The sequence below is a fragment of the Triturus cristatus genome, chromosome 6, assembly GCF_964204655.1.
Source record: "Triturus cristatus chromosome 6, aTriCri1.1, whole genome shotgun sequence".
NCBI lineage: Eukaryota > Metazoa > Chordata > Amphibia > Caudata > Salamandridae > Triturus > Triturus cristatus.
The window spans coordinates 1,910,635,290-1,910,650,806 of NC_140589.1; positions in this window are offsets into that span (position 1 = coordinate 1,910,635,290).

The window sequence follows — 15,517 nt, forward strand, 5'->3', positions numbered from 1 at the left end:
CAACAATTGATGGACATAATGCAGAACAATGTCATACATTCACCCCAGTACAGAGATCTGGGCCTAAATCCATCGTTGTTTTGCTCACCATGCCGTTCCAGTTTGAACCCAGCCATATGCAAATCAGTCTTGACCCTGTGCCTCATGGGAACAGTCCAGCACGAACTGCCAAGCCAGGTCCTCCCTGGACTGGAAACAAGCATCCTAGGACCGGTTTCTGGCATTTCAGCCGTCTTCAGCCAGGCTTGCTTGATTTCCAATGGCATGGAGAGCAAGGGACCCACGTCTGGGCATACCCTTCCCACTCGGGGTGACAAATGCAAAAACAACAATTGATGGACAGAATGCAGAACAATGTCATACATTCACCCCAGTACAGAGATCTGGGCCTAAATCCATCGTTTTTTTGCTCACCATGCCGTTCCAGTTTGAACCCAGCCATATGCAAATCAGTCATGACCCTGTGCCTCATGGGAACAGTCCAGCCCGAACTGCCAAGCCAGGTCCTCCCTGGACTGGAAACAAGCATCCTAAGACCGGTTTATGGCATTTCAGCCGTCTTCAGCCAGGCTTGCTTGATTTCCAGTGGCATGGAGAGCAAGGGACCCACGTCTGGGCATACCCTTCCTACTCGGGGTGACAAATGCAAAAACAACAATTGATGGATAGAATGCAGAACAATGTCATACATTCACACCAGTACAGAGATCTGGGCCTAAATCCATCGTTTTTTTGCTCACCATACCGTTCCAGTTTGAACCCACCCATATGCAAATCAGTCTTGACCCTGTGCCTCATGGGTACAGTCCAGCCCGAACTGCCAAGCCAGGTCCTCCCTGGACTGGAAACAAGCATCCTAGGACCGGTTTCTGGCATTTCAGTCGTCTTCATCCAGGCTTGCTTGATTTCCAGTGGCATGGAGAGCAAGGGACCCACGTCTGGGCATACCCTTCCCACTCGGGGTGACAAATGCAAAAACAACAGTTGATGGACAGAATGCAGAACAATGTCATACATTCACCCCTGTACAGAGATCTGGGCCTAAATCCATCGTTTTTTTGCTCACCATGCCGTTCCAGTTTGAACCCAGCCATATGCAAATCAGTCTTGACCCTGTGCCTCATGGGAACAGTCCCGCCCGAACTGCCAAGCCAGGTCCTCCCTGGACTGGAAACAAGCATCCTAGGACCGGTTTCTGGCATTTCAACCGTCTTCAGCCAGGCTTGCTTGATTTCCAGTGGCATGGAGAGCAAGGGACCCACGTCTGGCCATACCCTTCCCACTCGGGGTGACAAATGCAAAAACAACAATTGATGGACAGAATGCAGAACAATGTCATATATTCACCCCAGTACAGAGATTTGGGCCTAAATCTATCGTTTTTTTGCTCACCATGCCGTTCCAGTTTGAACCCAGCCATATGCAAATCGGTCTAGGGATGGCATTGCTTGGCAGTTCGGGCTGGACTGTTCCCATGAGGCACAGGGTCAGACTGATTTGCATATGGCCATGTCTGAACTGGGGTGGCAGAGTGGGCTAAAGAACGGTGATGGATCAAACCCAGATCTGTTGACTGGGTGTGAGTGTTTGATTGGTTCTGATGCTCCGTCCATCACCACCCCCTTTTGTACCGCTTTGGTCGCCATAAGTTGGCAGGGTATGCTCAGACGTGAGTCCCTTGCTTACTTTGCCACTGGATTCAAGCAAGCCTGGCTGAAGACGGCTGAAATGCCAGAAACCGGTCCTAGGAAGCTTGTTTCCGGTCCAGGGATGGCATTGCTTGGCAGTTCGGGCTGGACTGTTCCCATGAGGCACAGGGTCAGACTGATTTGCATATGGCCATGTCTGAACTGGGGTGGCAGAGTGGGCTAAAGAACGGTGATGGATCAAACCTAGATCTGTTGACTGGGTGTGAGTGTTTGATTGGTTCTGATGCTCCGTCCATCACCACCCCCTTTTGTACCGCTTTGTTCGCCATAAGTTGGCAGGGTATGCTCAGACGTGAGTCCCTTGCTTACTTTGCCACTGGATTCAAGCAAGCCTGGCTGAAGACGGCTGAAATGCCAGAAACCGGTCCTAAGAAGCTTGTTTCCGGTCCAGGGATGGCATTGCTTGGCAGTTCGGGCTGGACTGTTCCCATGAGGCACAGGGTCAGACTGATTTGCATATGGCCATGTCTGAACTGGGGTGGCAGAGTGGGCTAAAGAACAGTGATGGATCAAACCCAGATCTGTTGACTGGGTGTGAGTGTTTGATTGGTTCTGATGCTCCGTCCATCACCACCCCCTTTTGTACCGCTTTGTTCGCCATAAGTTGGCAGGGTATGCTCAGACGTGAGTCCCTTGCTTACTTTGCCACTGGATTCAAGCAAGCCTGGCTGAAGACGGCTGAAATGCCAGAAACCGGTCCTAGGAAGCTTGTTTCCGGTCCAGGGATGGCATTGCTTGGCAGTTCGGGCTGGACTGTTCCCATGAGGCACAGGGTCAGACTGATTTGCATATGGCCATGTCTGAACTGGGGTGGCAGAGTGGGCTAAAGAACGGTGATGGATCAAACCCAGATCTGTTGACTGGGTGTGAGTGTTTGATTGGTTCTGATGCTCCGTCCATCACCACCCCCTTTTGTACCGCTTTGTTCGCCATAAGTTGGCAGGGTATGCTCAGACGTGAGTCCCTTGCTTACTTTGCCACTGGATTCAAGCAAGCCTGGCTGAAGACGGCTGAAATGCCAGAAACCGGTCCTAAGAAGCTTGTTTCCGGTCCAGGGATGGCATTGCTTGGCAGTTCGGGCTGGACTGTTCCCATGAGGCACAGGGTCAGACTGATTTGCATATGGCCATGTCTGAACTGGGGTGGCAGAGTGGGCTAAAGAACAGTGATGGATCAAACCCAGATCTGTTGACTGGGTGTGAGTGTTTGATTGGTTCTGATGCTCCGTCCATCACCACCCCCTTTTGTACCGCTGGGAATGGGATGTGCATCAGTCCTGGTGACTGCATTGAGTCCCTTGTAGTTTACACAAAACCTCATCTCTCTCTTACCATCCTGGGTGCGAGGTTTGCGTACTAGGACTACTGGGCTAGCCCAAGGGCTATCTGAGGGCTCAATAACTTCCAATTCCAACATCTTTTGGACTTCTGTCCTTATGCAGTCCCTGACATGGTCAGGTTGCCTGTAGATCTTATTCTTCACAGGCAGACTGTCCCCAGTGTCCACTTCATGAGTGCACCATGTGGTCTGACTTGGAGTCAGTGAAAACATATGTCTGTATGACTGAATAACTTGTCTACAGTCAGACTGCTGCTGGGCAGTGAGGCTGCCTGCCAAGGCTACACCATCTACTGACCCATCATCAGGGTTGTGAGAGAGCAGGTCTGGGAGAGGGTCACTCTCCTCCTCCTGTCCTTCATCAGTTGCCATGAGCAAGCCCATGTCAGCCCTGTCCACATATGGTTTCAGTCTGTTTACATGAAGTACCCTGTGGGGACTTCTGGGAGGGCCAAGGTCCACCAAATAGGTGACCTCTCCCTTCTTTTCCAGTATGGTATGGGGTCCACTCCATTTGTCTTGGAGGGCTGCTGGGGCCACTGGCTCCAACACCCATACCTTCTGTCCTGGCTGGTACACCACCAGTACAGCCTTTTGGTCATGCCAGGCTTTTTGTAATTACTGACTTGCCTCAAGGTTTTTGGTCGCCTTCTTCATGTACTCAGCCATCCGGGAGCGGAGACCAAGTACATATTCCACAATATCCTGTTTAGGAGGTTTGAGAGGTAACTCCCATCCCTCCTTCACTAGACAGAGTGGCCCTCTAACAGGGTGGCCAAACAAAAGTTAAAAAGGGCTATAACCAACCCCCTTATGTGGAACCTCCCTGTATGCAAAGAGAAGGCAGGGCAGAAGAACATCCTATTTTCGCCTGAGCTTTTCTGGGAGCTCTTTGATCATGCCCTTAAGGTTCTTGTTAAATCTCTCAACAAGCCCATTGCATTGAAGATGATAAGGGGTGGTGAACCTATAGTTAATACCACACTCCTTCCAAATTGCCTTGAAGGAAACTACTCACAAAGTTTGTAGCTCTGTCAGACAACACCTCCTTAGGGAAACCCATCCTGGAAAAGATTCCCAGGAGGGCTCTTGCCATCACAGGTGCTGTGATGGTTCTAAGGGGAATAGCTTCTGGGTATCTGGTGGCATGATCCACTACCACCAGAATAAACCTGTGCCCAGAGGCTGTTGGTGGGTCAAGGGGACCAACAATGTCAATCCCTACCCGTTCAAAGGGAACCCCCACCACAGGTAGTGGTATCAGGGGGGCCTTTGTGGACTTACCTGCCTTGCCACTGGCCTGGCAGGTAATGCAAGAGCTACAAAAACTCTTACAGTCGTCACTCATGTGAGGCCAATGAAAGTGAGGGACAATTCTGTCCCAAGTCCTATTTTGGCCTAGGTGTCCTGGTAAGGGAATATCATGGGCTAGTGTGAGTAGGAAGCCCTTAAACTTCTGAGGTATGACCAACCTCCTGGCTGCTCCAGGCTTGGGGTCTCGACCCTCAGAGTAAAGGAGTCCATCATCCCAATATATCTTATGGGTTCCACCAGCATTCCCAGCATTCCCAGCAGCCTCAGCAGCAACCTGCTGTCTGAGGGGTTCAAGAATGCGGCAGCTCTGCTGCTCCAGGCTCAAGTCTGCCCTAGAAGGTCCCCCTGTCCCCAAGAACTCAACCTGATCAGGCTCAAGTTCATCTGAGACAGTTCCTTCTTCAGGTGTCAGATTCTCTTCTGCTACAAGAGTCTCTTCAGACTGATCCTGGGGGAAGGCACTGCCTTACCTCTGCTACTCCTCCTCTTGGAAGGTCCTTGGTCCATTTTTCCAGGATCCAAGGCCTGTTCAGTTTCTGTCAGCTTAGCTTTTGATCTTGTCAGGGCAAACACTTCTGCGGGGATACCCAGCATTGCTGCATGGGTAGTCAGTTCCACCTCAGCCCATGCTGAGGTCTCCAAATCATTTCCTAGCAAACATTCTACTGGTAGGTCTGCACTCACCACAACCTTCTTTAGGCCAGTTACCTCTCCCCAAGTGAAGTTAACAACTGCCAGAGCATGGTTAGTACTGACATTGCTTGCATTGGTCACTTGGTAAGTTTCCCCAAGTATGATTTGACTAGGGTCCACAAGGTTCTTAGTCACCATGGTGATACTAGCCCCTGTGTCCCTGTATGCTAGAGACTCCCTTCCATTTATCCTAGGCTGTTGATTGTATTTGCCCAGACCACTGAGACTCACAAATAGGGACAGGTCCCCATCACAAACTAACACAGCCTGAGTAGGCATTCTGACTAGGCCAGAGTCCTCTCCAGATCCCAGTGTTAACCCTACTAATCCCTTGTTCTGTGTACCACCACCTATAGCTGGACTAGGGGGAACAGATGCCTTAGGAGCTGGTGAAGTGGTACTTGTGGAGTCTTTGGTCTTGTTACAGTTGATGTCCAATGGGTTTTCTGCTTACAGTTTTTACACCATGGCTTCCTTGGCTGTTTAGCTTTGTTTGATTGGGAATTATCAGATGCTGCTTTTTGGGGGCCTGTTGAAGACTGCTGGTCTTTTCCCTTTTCCCCACCCTTCTCAGAGTTTTTGGCATCTTCCTTTTTAGTTGCACCCCGCAAGGGCTGGACCTTTTGCTTGATCCTGGTTCTGATCCATTTGCCTGCCTTCTTTCCCAATTCTTGGGGAGAGGTCAGATCTGAGTCCACCAGGTGCTGATGCAATAGCTGATTCTGACAATTATTAAGGATCTGCTCCCTCATGATGAGATTGTATAATCCTTGGTAATCATTTACTTTACTGCCAGTTAACCAACCCTCCAGAGCCTTGGTAGCACAATCTACAAAGTCTACCCAATCTTGATTCTGTGCTTTCTGGGTATCTCTGAACTTTAACCTGTATTGATCAGTGGTTAGACCAAACCCATCTATCAAAGCATCTCTCAAGATATAACAATCATCAGCATCCTCTTCCCTTACAAAGAGGAGCTTGTCTCTTCCTTTGTCAGCAAAGGAGAGCCAGAAGATTGCTGCCCACTGCACTACTGGGACCCTCTGAACCTTACAGGCCCTTTCAAGTGCAGTGATCCATTTATGAATGTCATCCCCTGTCAGATAGAGGGGCACAATCGTATGCAGGTTCCTATTGTCAGGAGCTTTCTCTCTAACTCTAGGGGTATTATTACTGCCACCAGGGGTCTCTAGACCCCATTTTCTTGAAGCTTTCTGAAGCTCCATGGACCCCCTGTCTAATGCTAACTGTTCTCTCCTGAGCTGAAGCTTGGCTTGCTCAAACTGGTTCAGTCTGCACTTCCTCTCTTGGGAGGAGTTTCTTCTCTGAGAAGAGGCAGAGGTCCTTTTGGATCTCCCAGAATGGACAGACCCCACTGAGGGTGATCTGTTTCTCCTGTCTGGATCCACCACTCTCTCATTAGGGATGGAGGGAGTGCCTCTTGGGCCTTCACCTCCATGTATAGAGAGGTCTGTTTCTTCCAGGTCAAGTTCATTATCCTCTTCCTGGCCCTCATCAGAGTCCACCAACTGGGTGTCCTCTTCTGTGGGATGCCCACCCAACCTGTCTACCTCATCAGACACTAAAGTCTGCTTGAAGTCTGCAATGAGCAGAATTTCTCTGAGACGTTGAGTGTTGGCACCTTTGGTTGTCTTCAGATGTCTAGCAGTGCACATCTCCCTAAGCTCAGCAAAAGTGGAATTGTCATACCTGTCGACTGGGACCTTTGGAGGTCCTTCCAGGGCCTTATGGGCACCTGATCCTAAAGACATTTCTAGTGTAGTGGATGTTGCATCTACCTACACTAGGTGTGGCCTACTGAACCCTTTCTTGAGTTGTAGTCAAGGTGTGCTAAGCCCTCTACACACAACTCCTAAGTTCAGTAGAACTTATTGTATTCTATGCTGCATTTATATGTACCTCAAGTACCAAAGTGGCTTTCACTTTAGAAATTCAATTTGTTATCTGGTAAAACAATGGCAAGCTTGAATCCAACCGCTGCACATCAAGGTGAGAAGTTGGCCTGGCATATGCTGTCCTCTAGTTATAGGGGACACCTTGCACCAGTCCAATTCGACTCTTAAGGTGATAGTTTAAAAGACAACCTTTAAAGAAAGCTATCCTAGTGGTAGCTGTGGAGAGCAGCCTTGAGGCTAAGTCTTGAAGGAGTGTTAAGCTTATTGTTTTACCATAGATAACATCTTGAATGACCAAATGAAAGAGTAGTCCACACAGGTATATTCATAATATATGTATTTATTCTAAGAATAGTCCCACTAGTCTCTTTATGAGGATGGAGGTTAAGATACAATTCAAACAAGCATTGGTAGTTACAATAAACAGCACTGGAATCATAGGGCCCCGGGGGGGACCCAACCATGTATTAAAAAAGTGGTATAAGAACCAAGACAATTCTTCAGACAGTGCCAGGGCACTTAGGGTCGCTGGCCCCTTACGAAACCACCCAAGGTAGTGAGGAAGGGGACCCACGGGAGACGCGTGCAGTGGTATAAGTTACTGTCGAGATCTCTATTAAACTCTATGGAGAATGTCGCGGTTGGAATTTACAAGAATCTAAACACTTCCAGCAGGAGTTCAAGTTCAGGAGTTTAAAGTTAAGCTCTTGGAGGGCCCACACCCACGAGAGTACCGAGGTACCCCTGTTACCTGCCCCAGGGAAGCCGGGTGCATAGGTCGTTTTCGATGTCGGGTCGATGTCTGGTTTTCAATGGGAAAAAGTGAAGAACTGCTGCTAGCAAGAAGCGTAGTCGATGTCGTGCATATTGAAGATGTAGATCTTGAAGAGAAGGACCTGAAAGCAGAGGGGACAGAGTCTGGGTCACGGCACAGTGACCAGGGGGCTCAGGAGAAAGAGCCCTTCAATGTCGGGTGCTTCCAGGTGGCAGATGGGTAGCTGAATCAGCAGTGCGAGCTGGAGGAGGCATCAAGGAATGCCAGCTTTGGGAGGGCGACTGTCTCATGCAGGATGAGGGTCGCTGCGGTGTTAGTGTCCGGATTGGATCCACTAAGCCTTGGCAACCGCAACCCACGCAAGAATCAAGAAACCGCTAACTGGTGCAGACCCACGAGGTCGGAGCGAGGTCTCCAGCAAGGAGACTAAAGAGCAGGCCTTGGGCAACCAGGGGAACTCTTGAAAGTGAAGATTGACCTCCGCTAGGGCCCACCAGTCGAGAGACAAGGGACCGCGGGAGGCAGCAATTTGGCGTGCGTAAAGATGCGCCCACGGGTTGCCGGAGCGGGCTAGGGCATCGATCTTTGGCACAGATGATGCTAAGAGGTTGGCTCAATCATGGGCCAAAGCACAACTTCCCCAGTCGTCGGGTTCGTGTGCTGTGCAAGAGGTGGCCGGTATCCTGGGGTATTGGGGATCTCTGCACCCACAGGGTCCACGGTGCTCAGCTTTGCTGTGCACACTCACTGGCCTCTGGGATGCTTGGAAACCCACCTCAGTGTAGGTAGAAGGCTTCGTTGTCCGTAGGAGCAGCGGAGTTCCAACCGGGTCACTTGCAGTGTTTCAGGTGCCTGCCAAGCAGGGGGGTAGCTCCTTTACCCAAAGGGAGATTTCTTCATTCAGCTGGGCAGCAGCTCGTCGAAGGTAAAGTCTTTGAAGTCCAAGATTAATCTGAGGCTCTGGGGACCCTGCACCCACCTTTATCCAGAGATTAGGGGAGTGTCTGAATCAGAGCCCACCAATGAGAGTTCAGGCGGGAAAGGGTGGCTACACCCTCTCCCCTTTGTGTGTTTTCCCACCTGGGCAGGGGACAGGATGCTCCTGAACCGGTTTGAGGCGGTGTATGCAGAATTAGGCACTGGAGCGGCCTACGTGCAAGTCTGAAAGGCATCCTATGGTGCACCCACCCAGTTCCAATCCACATAGTCTGTCTGGGGAGGTGGGAACACCTCCCTGCAACAAGATCCCTATTGTCCAGCTGCCGTGGCTGGAGTTCTACCCAGCAACAGGCAGCCAGAGTCGTGTGGGTGGTGGGTAGGACATATTTTGTATTACGTGTCCTCTTTTAAATTGGTGTCTAAATTCTGCCGCTTTTACCATATCGCCCCTCTAGCAGGGGGGGATCATGCCCTCACTCCAATGGCGGGATTGGGGGTATGATTCATGTCAGTTACCCGGTAGGCTTTGTGCTTCACAGGTAAGCTGTCTCCTGTATCCACATCATGGACGCACCAATCTGTGATACCAGGAACCAGGGAGAACAGGTCAGGAAACTGCCCCAACAGGTGGCGGCAGTCATCCTGTTGCTCAGGGGTCAGGGTGGGTGAGAGGTTAACTCCATCCACTGACCCGTCTCGCTCTGAGGCTACCAAGAGGTCAGGAAGAGGCTCGGACTCCTCTTCCGTCCCATCATCAGTGGCCAAGAGCATGCCCACTTCGGACCTCTCCAAGTGGGGCTTCAGTCGATTGACATGTAGGACCCTTAAGGGGTTCTTAGGAGACTGCAAGTCCACCAAGTAGGTGACGGAACTCTTGCGCTCCACAATCTCAAAGGGTCCTGTCCACTTGTCCTGGAGTGCACAAGGCTCCACAGGGGCCAGGACCCACACCTTTTGACCAGGTTGAAGCTCAACCAGAGTGGCATTCTGGTCGTACCACCGCTTCATTTCCTCCTGGCTGGCTTCCAGGTTTGCCTCAGCAAGTTACCTGAAACGCCTAGTCTGGTTCCGAAAAGCCAGCATGTAACTGTATACATTCTGGGGAGGTTTCCTGGGAGATTGCTCCCAGTCTTCCTTGACCAGACTAAGAGGTCCTTGCACGGGGTGGCCGTACAAAAGCTCGAAGGGACTGAACCCCAGAGACTTTTGTGGCACCTCACGGTACGCAAAGAGAAGGCATGGTAAAGGACGTCCCACTTACGCCTCATGGGTTCCTCAAGACCCATAATCATGCCCTTTAGGGTTCGGTTGAATTGCTCAACCAACCCGTTTCCTTGGGGATGGTAAGGGGTGGTGAACTTGTACGTCACTCCACACTCTTTCCAAAGGGATTTCATATATTTGGATATGAAATTGGTCCCCCTGTCAGACACCACCTCTAGAGGGAATCCTACTCGTGAGAAAATTCCCATCAGTGCCCGTCCCACCACGGGGGCCGTCACTGTCCTCAGAGGGATGGCTTCAGGGTACCGGGTGGCATGGTCCACCAAGACCAGGATAAACCTGTTGCTCATTGCTGTCTTGGTGTCCAGTGGCCCCACAATGTCAATCCCCACTCGCTGAAATGGGGTACTGACCACAGGGAAAGGTTGGAGTGGAGCCCTCAGCTTCCTTCCACTCTTACCACTTGCCTGGCAAGTCTGGCATGTCCTGCAGTGAGTGTCAGAACTCCTGCGCATTTGAGGCCAATAGAAGTGGGTGACAAGCCTTTCGAAGGTCTTGTCCTACCCCAAATGCCCTGCTAACGGCACATCGTGAGCCAGCCCCAGTAGGAAGGCTCTGAACTTCTGGGGTACCACCAGCGCATGGGCTGACCCAGGTTCAGCAACCTTAGGCTCTGAGTACAGGAGGTCGTTCTCCCAGTAGATTAAGTGAGTACCGGACTGATCACCGTTGGCCTGGGCTGCAGCCTGCTGCCGCATACCCTCTAGAGAGGGGCACTCCTTCTGCTCCCTGCAGAACTCCTCCCTGGTGGGGCCTCCTTCTTGCTGCCAATGGGTCAGCTCAGGCAGTTCCCCCAGTTCGGCTATCTGTTCCCCGGTAGGCTCCAGGGCATCCCCCTCAAGGTCTGCTTCCTCCTGGGCCGTGGGAACTGCAGGAGCCGGTTTCCCATGCCTCCTGCGCCCTCTCTCTAAGGCCGGTTCCTGGGCCTCTCCCTCAGGCTCCAGGGTTCCTTCAACACCCCTACTGGCTGCCATTGACCGGGTGGTCACGCACGCCCAATCAGGTAAACCCACCATCCGCAGGTGATCTGTCTTCTCCACCTTTTCCCAAGGGGAGCTTGCCAAATCATTACCTAGGAGACAATCAACAGGCATGGCCGCTCTCACAGCCACTTGCAGAGTACCAGAGACCACCCCCACTCAAAGGGAACCTGAGCCATTGGACACTGACTCTCTGTGTTGTCGGCGTTGACAGCACGGCAGAATGCGTGTGGGACCACCTGCTCTTGAGACACCAGGTGTTGCTTGACATCAGTCACACTGGCTCCTGTATCTGTAAGAGCCCCCACCCTTTTGCCATTTATGGTCACCCACTGCCCGTACTTTTGAGCATTGGGGGGCAGTTGGGCCTCAGCGACCATCTCACTGTCTCCTAATGAGACTAGTGTCATCTGTACGGGATCCCCCGCCCCTTGGATATCTACCTCCCTCCCAAAGGCTACACTAGCCACTTGCCTGGGGGGTGGAGCACCAGGGGGTGCTGGTTTACCAAACATGGGGCACTTGGGATCCATGGAATAGTGCCCCAGGTTGTTACATTTGTAACATCTGGGGGGCCCTCTTTGAACAGGGTTACCTGTCGGGCCCCGGTCTGCTTCGGGGGTGGGGGTGGCTGAGAACCTTTCCCTTGGTTCCCCTGGGAATTACTTTGGGGCCCTCTGTAGAACTCCCTCTGTTTACCCTTGTCCCCCCCCCACTCTTCTGCTGGGGACCCTGACCACCCTTGGCGGGGCCTCCCACGTGACCCTTGTGGACCCTGGTGCTGATCCAGCGGTCCGCCACCTCAGCAAGCTTCCTAGGGTTAGTTAGCTTGCTATCGATCAGGTGCTGGCGTAGCTCAGGAAAACAATTATCAGACAAGTGCTCCCATGCAGTTAGATCAAACAGCCCTTGGTAATCATTTACTTTGCTACCCTTTACCCAACCATCTAGCGCTCTGGAAAAAAAGGTCACATATTCTACATAAGTGGTACCAGGTTTCTTGGTGCATTCCCTAAATCTCTGCCTGTACAATTCAGGAGTTAGCCCATACCTTGTCATCAGAGCTTCCTTCATATGTGGATAGGATGTGGTGACATCAGAGGGAAGAGCTAGCAGTGTGTCCCGCCCCTCACTCAAGAACCTTCCCCACAACCCCGCTCCCCAATCTCTCTCAGGGACCCGGTGGGAGGACATGGCTACTTCATAGGCCCTGAACCACTGCCCAATATCATCCTGCTTATAATACTCTTTCACCACATCTTTAGGAATGTGCACCCTTGACTCTGTTAAATTGCTGCCACCAGACGGCGAGTTGTTTAAACTCTTGGCCTTGAGATCCAACTCCCTCATTCTTATTTCATGCTCCATGGCCAGCCTTTGTCTTTCCAATTCCATTTGAAGCTTTGCCATCTCCACTTCATGTGCTCTTGCAGCAATCCTGTCGGCCATCTCCTCTGGCGACAGGCCTCTGCCAGGCTCAGGAGCACCTTCTGGGGGGATCACCTCCAGCACATTCTCTGGGAACTTGGATTCGTACCAGGCCCTCAGCGCCTTTGTATACTGCTCCTTGTTTTTCAATCCAGTATGGTTAATTCTGTACTTGGAGAGGTATCCTTTCAAAACTTCATTTGTGCACTTCATCAGTGCCTTCTCATCCCAATCTATGTCATCAACCCCAGAGAATATAGAGGCCGCCCTGCCTCCATCAACTGAGCTAGGCATGGTTTCTTAAAGTGGAGATTCTTCAGCGAAAACAAAAATCAATACTGTGTGGCTCCGTTATCGGTCTGAACTCTCTACGTTGCGTTCACTCAATCACTGTACATGAATCACAAATGCAAATTCAAATCCTCACCGCTGACCACCAATGTTAGAATTGGGAATCTCTGGTTGGCACAGGTATGCACTGGTGCCAAGCAGGGACTCTTACTTCTAAGTCAGGATAAGGGGATCACCCTTTCAAATAACCCCTGCTCACCCTTTAGGTAGTGTGGCGCAAGCAGTCAAGACTATTCTCAGGGCGTCATAGGTTAAGAATTTGTGAACACATACAGTAATACAATGACACACCACAAATGGACACCAGTCAAGGTTGTATAAAAATAGGTTTCTTTATATAAGGCTTAACACAAGACCAGAATAACGAGAACATGATCACAGTATTATTTTAAAGTTCAATGTTCTTGTAGAAAGGCTTAAAACACAAAAATAGGCTTCTTTCAGTTAAATACGCTTCTTTCAAGGCTCTGTACGGTTCGTACCTGGGTGTGGGATTCGCTGGCGTTACAAACAAAGAAAGTACGAGTCGAACAATGGTTGCGGACTCCGGAGTCCGGGACGTGCACACTGCGGTGCGAACAGAACAAAGTACCTTGGTTTCGTGGGGTCCGCGACGGACAGTGCGGGACAAGTCGATGGGTCCGGATCGTAGTTCGGCAGCGTATTCGGTCTGGTCGGGTCGCGGCGTCGGGACGCGGCGTTGATACGGGACCTTCAGGGATACGTTGCGGATGGTCCGGTTCGGCTTGCAGAGTCTGTGGCGTGCGGCAACACTTCTCGGCGCCGTAATGCGTACGGGGAGGATCGGTGCGGTGCGGCTTCTCGGCTCTGCACAGTACAGTACGTTTAGCAGCGTACGGACCGTACCTGCGGGACAACGAAGCTTGATGCGTACAAGATCAGGCAGCCATGGTTGTACGACTCGAATCGGCGGGGAAGGTTAGGTGCGATGCGGCCGGGAGGAATACGGTGCGTACAAACGCTTTTAAATCAGCGTAGACACACGGTGCCGGGCGGCAAAGACACGGCTTCGCGGCGGATGGTGTACGGGTCGTACTGGGGCCAAATCCAGCGGGAAACAAGCAAGAATTGTCCAGGCAACTCAATTTTGGAAGGCAGATGAGTCCAATGGTCCTGGGACTCAGTTCAGGGGGCAAGCTCTCTTCCAAGCCCTTGGAGATCGTTGAAACAAAGTTGCAAAGTCTCTTGTAGTCTTTTCCCCTCCTTTCTCAGCAAGGCACCAACTGCAGGCCAATCCCCCAGGTTAGGGAAAGTTACTCCTCCTTAAGCTTCTTCCAGGTTCTTCTAGTCAGGCAGAGTTTCTTCGTGGTTCAATCAGGATCTGATTTCTTAGGAGCAGGGCTCCTACATTTATACCCAGTTTCTTTTGTCTTTACAGGCCAGGGGGGCCTTTGCATAATCCCAGTCCAGCTCTTTTCAGTGTGGAGCACATTGTTGTTGGGACTCGGGCTTCTTCTTTCAGCAGGCAGGGCAGAGACATCAGACGCTCCCCAGGGGGTGGAGCCAGCATTGTGGTGGCAGAGCACAGCCCTATTCAGAGTCAAGGTGCACTCCTCCCACCCATTCTGGTGTAATCTCTCTATTCACCACCTGGCAGCCCCAGCCTGTCTCCTGGAACTTCCCAGCCCTGTCACTCCAGCTACACACAAAGAAGTTAACCCCTCCCAGCCGAGGCGGACTGAAATGGTTAGGCACGCAAAGGCTATCTTTCTAAAAGTAGCATTTGCAAACACAGGATATTAAAATAAACTTTACTAAAAGATGTATTTTATTATTCTGAGTTCAGGCATACTAAACACAAATTTCTACCATGCTGCCTGAGCCTGCTAGGATTATAGAGTGTTATAATCTAGCAGCCCATTCTGGCCTATGGAGAGCAGGTAGCCTTACAATCGTGAAAAACGAAAATGGCTGTAATTCACTATTAGGACATGCCACACACTTCAGGGCATGTCCTACCTTATCCTTACAATGCACCCTGCCCTAGGGCCTACCATAGGGGTGACTAACATGAAGGTAAGGGAAGGTTTAGGGACTGGCAAGTGGGGACACTTGCCCAGTCAGCATGACAGTACCAGACTTCATTCAGGTTCTGCAATGGCAGACCTTAGACACATTTTACCAGGCTGCTTCTGTGGGTGGCACAAGCAGTGCTGCAAGCCCACTAGCAGCATTTGGATATACAAGCCCTCAGCACCCCTGGGGCACTCTACTAGGGACTGACAGTAAACCAAATAAGCCAAACATGGAAGTCAATTCACATAATACATTTTCCCATAGGGAGAACTTGCACTGTGGCACTGGATGGCAGTGGCACAGTGCCCTGAGCAACTAACACCAGCACAAAAATACATTGAGGCACAGACAAAAATGGAAGGGTGACCCACGCCAATGGTGCCAGGTCTAACATACCAGTGACCAGGAAGGCGATGAGCGGATGCCCACCGATGTCGGGTGGTTTCAGGTGAAGAAGGTGAAGCTTGACTCTTCAGCCACGAGGTCCTGGAGACGTCGACGACGAAAAGGAGCTGGACTTGAGCAGCCCCACAAAGGATGTCGAGTGCTGCTGTGTCGGTGCCCGGATTGGACCCAACAAGCCTTGGCAAAAGCAACCCACGCAGAAAGTAGAGATAGGCTCGGTGCAGACCAGCAAGGTCTGGGAGACTCACCACTTGGTAAGGAGGCATGGCACGTCAGGAGCAACCAGGGAAGCCCAAAGGAAAATAGAGTTACCTTTGAGGGGACCCACCAGTCAACGGACTAGGGATC